Below are 7,500 nucleotides of genomic sequence, written 5' to 3'. Positions count from 1 at the left end.
TCATTATTGGACATCAAAATAATGTTGTCCTTAGACGCTGGCTAAACATTGAATTTTGATCACCTGACATCATGATCTAAATCTAACCTATTGTTAACATCTTATGATGCTGTGTGCCTGCGGGGAATGAACCAATAAACAAATGAATAAATAACTGAATGAACAAATGATGGGCTGCTATAACCAAAATTCTGGTCACACGTACCAATCGCAAATGGTGCCAGCAGCAAAAAAAATATTGGGCTGTTCACAATGTGAGACATATACTGTTCTCTGATGAGTCCACCTTCACTGTCTTCCCCACATATGTGAGAGTTACAGTGTGAAGAAGCCCCAAAGAAGCGTCCCACCTAGACTGCTGATGAGTGAAACATGGGGGTGGATCAGTGATGGTTTGGGCTCCCGCATTATGGCATTCCCTGGGCCCAATACTTGTGCTAGATGGAGTGTCACTGCCAAGGACTATCCAACCATTCCAACGGGTCAAACATTGTATTCTGAAGGCAATGTCATGTATCAGGAGGATAATGCACCAATACACACAGCAAGACTAGTGACAGAGTAGTCTAATGAACATGAAAGTGAAGTTTCCAATCAGCCATGGCTTGCACAGTCACCAGAACCAAATATTATTGAGTACTTTGGGGTGTTATGGAGGAGCGAATCAGGAAATGTTTTCCTCCAGGAGCATCACGTTGAGACCTGGCTACTGTTCTGCAAGAAGAATGGCTCAAAATTACTCAGCAGAACATGCATCTGTCATTATCAAGATCAACTAATGCCGCAAAAGGAGGCCCTACACCATATATATATATATATATAGAGGTTGGACAATGAAACTTAAACGCCTGTTTTTAGACCACAATAACTCACACTAATTCCTCTTTTTTGCTGCCAATACAGCATCAGTGAAGACCTGCTTTTTGCTTTTTATTCAGACTTAATGACACGACCCTGAACTGGAACAATACAAACTATCTTAAAAGGCAGCATAAGCTGACTGGCCAGCAGTGATGCCTGTAATGCGGTCTAGTGAGGCGGCTCAGCGTTTCCCTGTAGCGCACACTCAACATGCAGACAAAGCCACAGATTAACCAGTATAGACGACCTGTCAGACTCTGCTGACCTCTGAGATAAGGACAGCCAGCTTTACACTCTTAACCCTGCAGCACAAACACATATAAATGAACACACCACCTCCAACGTACACGCACACACACACACACACACACACACACTTTGAGTGAACCATGTCAATATATGTTGGTGCATTTAAATAAAACCGTTATATTACACAGATACAGTATATCCATTAAATCAAGAGTGTGGTTGTCCAATGTCTTTAGGCATAGAAGGATAATACATTTAAAGATATCAAACAAGTTAATGGGAAAAAGTATTTGTCCCCTAAACCTAATAGCCATAGCAGGAACAACAACTTTTAAGTCTGTTACAGCACTGGAGGAATTTAGCCTACTGATCTTTCAGCCACAATTCAGCCAAAATGAAGCAAAAACCACCCTTTTAAGGTCATGCCACAGCATCTCAATTGGGTTCAGATCAGGACTTTGACTAGGCCATTCCAAAAGTTTTAATTTTGTTGTTCTTCAACTCATTCAAGAAGTCACAAAAGACGTCGCAAAAACTTTACATCACCGCTACTAATATATATATATATGGCTCAATATATATATATATATATATATATATATATATATATATATATATATCAGTGCTGTCAATCGATTAAAAGATTAACTAATACTAAAATAATTTTTTTTTATTCGCAATTAATCACATTTAAAAGACTTAAACATGTCATTTTGTCTAGTCAAATGTAAAATCATTAAAAAACGAATTTAAATTCAAAATATAATTGTTTATTAGAATTGTTGTTTAACGTGTAACACAGATTTCTTCATGTAAACAACAAACCGACAATAAACCATCAAGATCCTGCTTGACAGCCATATTTATTACAGAAAACACAGGCATGTTAATGACATTAGAATTTCAAAACAATCAATGCCAATAAAGAAAACACTGATTTCCAAGATGGATTGTAAGTGGACTGCAAAAAAATGCCAAAATACAGACATTACAGATATGAAAAATGGAAAATTATAATAATAATAATAATAATAATAATAATAAAGTATTGAATAAAAACAGTTGCACTCAATGTAACGTTGTATTGCTGTGAGTTGAGAACATTAATTATAAAGTGGAAATAATTTTGTTCAGTCCTCCTTTACATTCAGCCAGTTGCTAAAACTGTCCAGTCTGTTGACATTAACGGGGGACAATGTGGACCTTTTCTTTTGAATGATGTGAGCTGAGAGTGCAACACAATCTCACGGCAATTCGTAACTTTTTGATTTAGTGGCTACAGACAACGACATTTAGGCAGGGTTGTTGTTAAGGAATGCGTGCGTGCACACACACACACACACACATACACACGCACACGCGCACACAGGACATCGCAGCCGGAGCGACTTCCTTCAGATTCAACACGCATTATCGCGTTCATCAAATTTGCTTAAACTAAGCGTTCTAAAGTTGCTTGCGTTAACGCACTAATTTTGACAGCCCTAATAGATAACCGGACAAACGAACAAATGAAGGAGCGAATAAACAAGCATGCAAATGGGTGAACAAATGAACGAATAATTGAGCGAACGAACAAACGAATGAAGGAGCGAACGAACAAACGAACGAACGAGCAAACGAATGAGCAAGCAAACAGACGAACAAAGGAATGAATTAACGAGTAAACAAACAAACGAACAAATGAACGAGTGAAAGAATGATGGAACGGTGGTTCCTTGGTCTTATCCATATTTATTTGCATGTTGAACACACGTCGACCACAGCAGGAAAAAATAAAATAAAAATCTGCAACTGCGAAAATTGCGTGAATCTTTTAATGTGTTAAATATTTCATATTAATCGCATGCGTTAACGCACTAATTTTGACAGCACTAATATATATATATATATATATATATATATATATATATATATATATATATATATATATATATATATATATATATATATATATATATATATATATATATATATATATATATATATATATATATATATATATATATATATATATATTATATATATATATATATATATATATATATATATATATATATATATATATATATATTTATGGACTAATAAAGATTAGATCAAGATAGACAGAGGGAAAGGAATAACATAATTATGCAAGACGACGCTTTGACTGTCTCCATCAGAAATGATGAATTGCGTAGTGTTTAAAAACTGATAGTCGCTGCAACAGATTAGCACTTCAAATCAGTCTCATCCTCACGCCTCGCTACAGGAGACACAGATCTGCTCCATGCATTCATCATTCATCAATTCAATCACCCCACAATTCCAATGTAAGGGAAGCAGGCAGAGGTTATGACCTTGGGCATGTCGTAATGTACAAGCTGATCAGCAGGGATGAAGGCATTGTTATGGGCGAGTCAACACAGGTCACAGGTCATTGATCTGGGGCGTTTGTGTCAAGAGGTCGCATTGACTGGACAACATCCATGAAATCAAACATTAGACGTACATGCGCTGCCGTATCGACTCCAGTCATTCTCCTGAACAGTCCTGTATTGACTTCAGATGAAATCAAGCTCTGGAGACAGTGGAGGTCGATGGGAATTTTGGACATGTGGTAAACAAACACATGAATGTACACCCAATCATGAGGCTGCAGACAGACTGTTGTATTTACTGCACAATCTGTGCTTTGTGTGTGTGAAATTGACAGCAATTTGAGTGAAATTAGCATTAACGTAGCAGTGATTTCTTCATTTATGTCAAGATTACACTTAAAAACCTGCATGGTATAGCAATAAATAATTTGTATACAACAGTTACACGTGTATACAACAGTTAAAAGCGTGTTCGTGTGTCTGTGTGTGAACTTTGTATAGGATTATTTGTTTAAGGTTGCAGAAAGCCTTGAATAAACTCCCTAACAAATACATCAATTAACCTTACTTGGTATATTTGACTCATAAACTGGATCTCTGCTTCTTCAGTGTCCGTCTCTGTCACTGACTGCTGTTTATCTGACATAACGCAGCAGAAGCAGCAAATAATAGCACACGCATGAGCCAATGGTGAGCGGTGACAACCAGCTCATTTGCATTTAAAGGCACAGGCCAAGAAAACAACTACAATTTCCTCAGATCACAAAATTCCTAGAGTCATCAGGGTATAATAAGTGATCTGATGGGTATTTTCAGCTGAAGCTTTACAGACACATTCTGGAGAAACCAAAGATTGAGACCTTACATCTTAAAAAGGGGTATAATAGAAGCCCTTCACAGCACACGTCTGCATAGGGTTAGGGTTAAGGGCGAGAGGCAGCCGGTGTAAACTCACAGTCTTTGTTTTTGTTTACTCTATGTAGTTCTGAGAGCTGAGATGCATATTCTGATTTTCTCAGACGCATCAAGGTAAGTGTGCAAAGGTCACTCTAACACACTCACAGACACACATACACACTTTAATTGGCTGTTTTACTCATATAACTCCATATGAAATCCAGAAAGTTTTTTTTTTTTTTTTTTTTTTTTTTCCTTGCACTGGCATATCTAAATATCTAAAGGGTTAATGGTGCCATATGATGATCACACACACACACAAAAAAAAAAAAAAAGATTTTATCTCTACGCAGCAAGGTAAACCACAAACAGCTGCATGATTATATGATGACATAGTTTTACAATAAAAAAAATGTGGTTATTATGGATGTCAATGGGGTAAAACAGCACCAAAAGTAAATAAGGGGAAAAAAAAAAAAGAGGAAAATTTTACGGTGCAGAAAAAACTGTCAATGTATCAAAGGCAATGTTGTTACCAATCTTTTACAGGTTTAAGACTGTGATAAAAAAAAAGAAAAAATTCCAGTCCACAATTTTTTTTTTTTTTTTTTTTCACCAAACTAGAGACATCATTTGTGAATTTGGCAATTAAAGACCTAAATGCAAAAATAAATAAATAAATAAATAAATAAATAAATAAATATATATAAATAAATATATAAATATTTATATATATATATAGTAAATTTGGTTTTGTAGTTCGGCTGTAAACGACTGGATCTTGTAGTCCATTTAGTGGCAAATCTTTAGTTCTATGCAATACTATGTGCTTACCAGCGATCTGCATGAGCTATGATCATGAAAAAATTGTGGTTTTGTTCAATCTTGTGTTTTAGTGCAAAATGCAGCACAAACTGAGTACTCGGAGCAGTCCATCAATAATAAAGTGATTTTTACATAATCAAACTAGTGCAACTTAAAGAAAACAAATGCTCTAAATTGTTTTAGTTTTTTTTTTTTCAATAAATAAATAATAAATAAATAAATAAAATTAAAATAAAATAAATAAATAAATCAATAAAAAATAAAAATAATAAAATAAAAATAAAGATAAATAAATAAAATATGTAAATAAGTAAATACATTAAATATATTTAAATAAAATAAATAAATAAATAAAATAAATAAATTAATAAATAAACTTAAATAAAATTAAAATGAAAAGATACAATAAATGAATAAAAATAAAAATAAAAATAAATAAATAGATACAATTAAAATAAATAAATAAATAAATAAATAAATAAATAAATAAAAAAAATTTACTCAGAGTACTATATAGTCAATATTACAGTGATAATCATATTTATACATAATAAAACTAGCGCCACTTAAGCAAAACAAATGCTTTAAATCGTTTCAAGTTTGGTTTTGGGCCTTAAAAAAATATTTGTTGTACTTTTTAAATAATTAAAGTTCATTTGATTGACAATATAAAATCATTGCTTGGGTAAAATTGCTACTTATTACCATGTGTTTTTGTTCAATCTTGTACTTGTACAATCTCTAGACTGAGTACTCTGAGCGCTCGGTCTCCTCTACACTCGTGAACATGCATCTGTTATCAGGTGTAATAACGTATATTTACAGCTTTGTCGCAAAAATGCAACATTCAACATAAAGTGCCTCTGCTTTGAGAAAGGTATCTGTGCATCCAGAGCAGATCTCTGAGCCGCAGTGTAAGTTGATTAGAAAGATTTTCCTCCTCGCAGCACATTTTCCCTTTCATTGCGCCCTACAGTAGACGTGCTCCGCTGCACATTGATTAACCTTCCGCCCAATGAAGAGAAGATTCAGAAGGACACTCAATGCATTTCCATCACGCTTTGTCATCTCATTGTAGCCGCACACCGAATCATTTCCATCCCGACAAAAGAAGTGCGGTTCCCTCATCAGCAAATAAATATTTATGAAGCCTTTAAGTTGAGGAGTTACATAACACACATTTGGCTGCTATCAGCACTCTTGTCGGTGTTGTACATCTGAATGCGCTTTTGCATTTTGATGAAAGCAAATGTGCATTATCTGATATCAGAGGTGACTTTGTTGGGTAGAATATGGGATGGATTGGCAGGTACAGAAGAATGGCACAACCAAAAGAGAGGACATTCACTCATTATTTGGCCCAATTCTAATACTGAATGATGCTGTCATTATTTATATGGAACATAAAAGGGGAAAAAATCTTCATGCAGGTGTTTTTCATGCAATGACGGTGGTGGATGAGTCATGCAGACTACTTTAATGTGTGCTTTTTGTTTCTTTAGAAGCTTTTCAGATTATTGTCATTGTAATAGAAGCAAAAGAATATGTTGGAAAGCATCACTGTAAAAATAATAATAATCCATAAAACGATACACAAAATAAGCAATTGTGGTTGCAAGAACTTTACCACTAAAATATGTTTGAAATCATAACAATAAAAATTATAGATAAATAATAAAAGACATAAGTAAAAAATGCAATTCTCGTTGCCATAATTTTACTGTGAAAAATATTGTTGAAGTCATAAAAAAAATAAATAAAAAATAAATAAATAAATAAATAAATAAATAAATAAATAAATAAATAAATAAATAAAATATGCAAATAAAAATATATATTTAAATAAAAATAAAATTCAATTAAACTAAAATAAATGTATAACAAATAAATCAATTAAAAATAAATACAATTCAAACAAATGCAATTAAATACAATAAAAATAAATAAATAAATAAATAATAAATAATTAAATAAAATATGTAAATGAATAAATAAATAAATAAATACATTTAAATTAAAATAAATAAATAACTAAATAAATAAAACATATATAAAACTAAAATAAATAAATACAATAAATCAATAAAAATAAAATAAAATAAAATAAATAAATAAATAAATACAATTAAATGAAATTAAATAAAATAAATTAAATTAAAATAAATAAATAAGTAAATGAAAATATAATAAATAAAATAAATGAATGACTGAATAAATAAATAAATGAATGAATAAATAAATGAATAAATAAATAAATAAATAAATAAATAAATAAATAAATAAATAAATAAATAAATAAATAAATAAA

The sequence above is a fragment of the Danio rerio genome, chromosome 5 (genome assembly GCF_052040795.2).
Source record: "Danio rerio strain M-AB ecotype USA chromosome 5, GRCz13ab, whole genome shotgun sequence".
Classification (NCBI taxonomy): Eukaryota; Metazoa; Chordata; class Actinopteri; order Cypriniformes; family Danionidae; genus Danio; species Danio rerio.
This window is presented reverse-complemented; position numbering follows the sequence as displayed.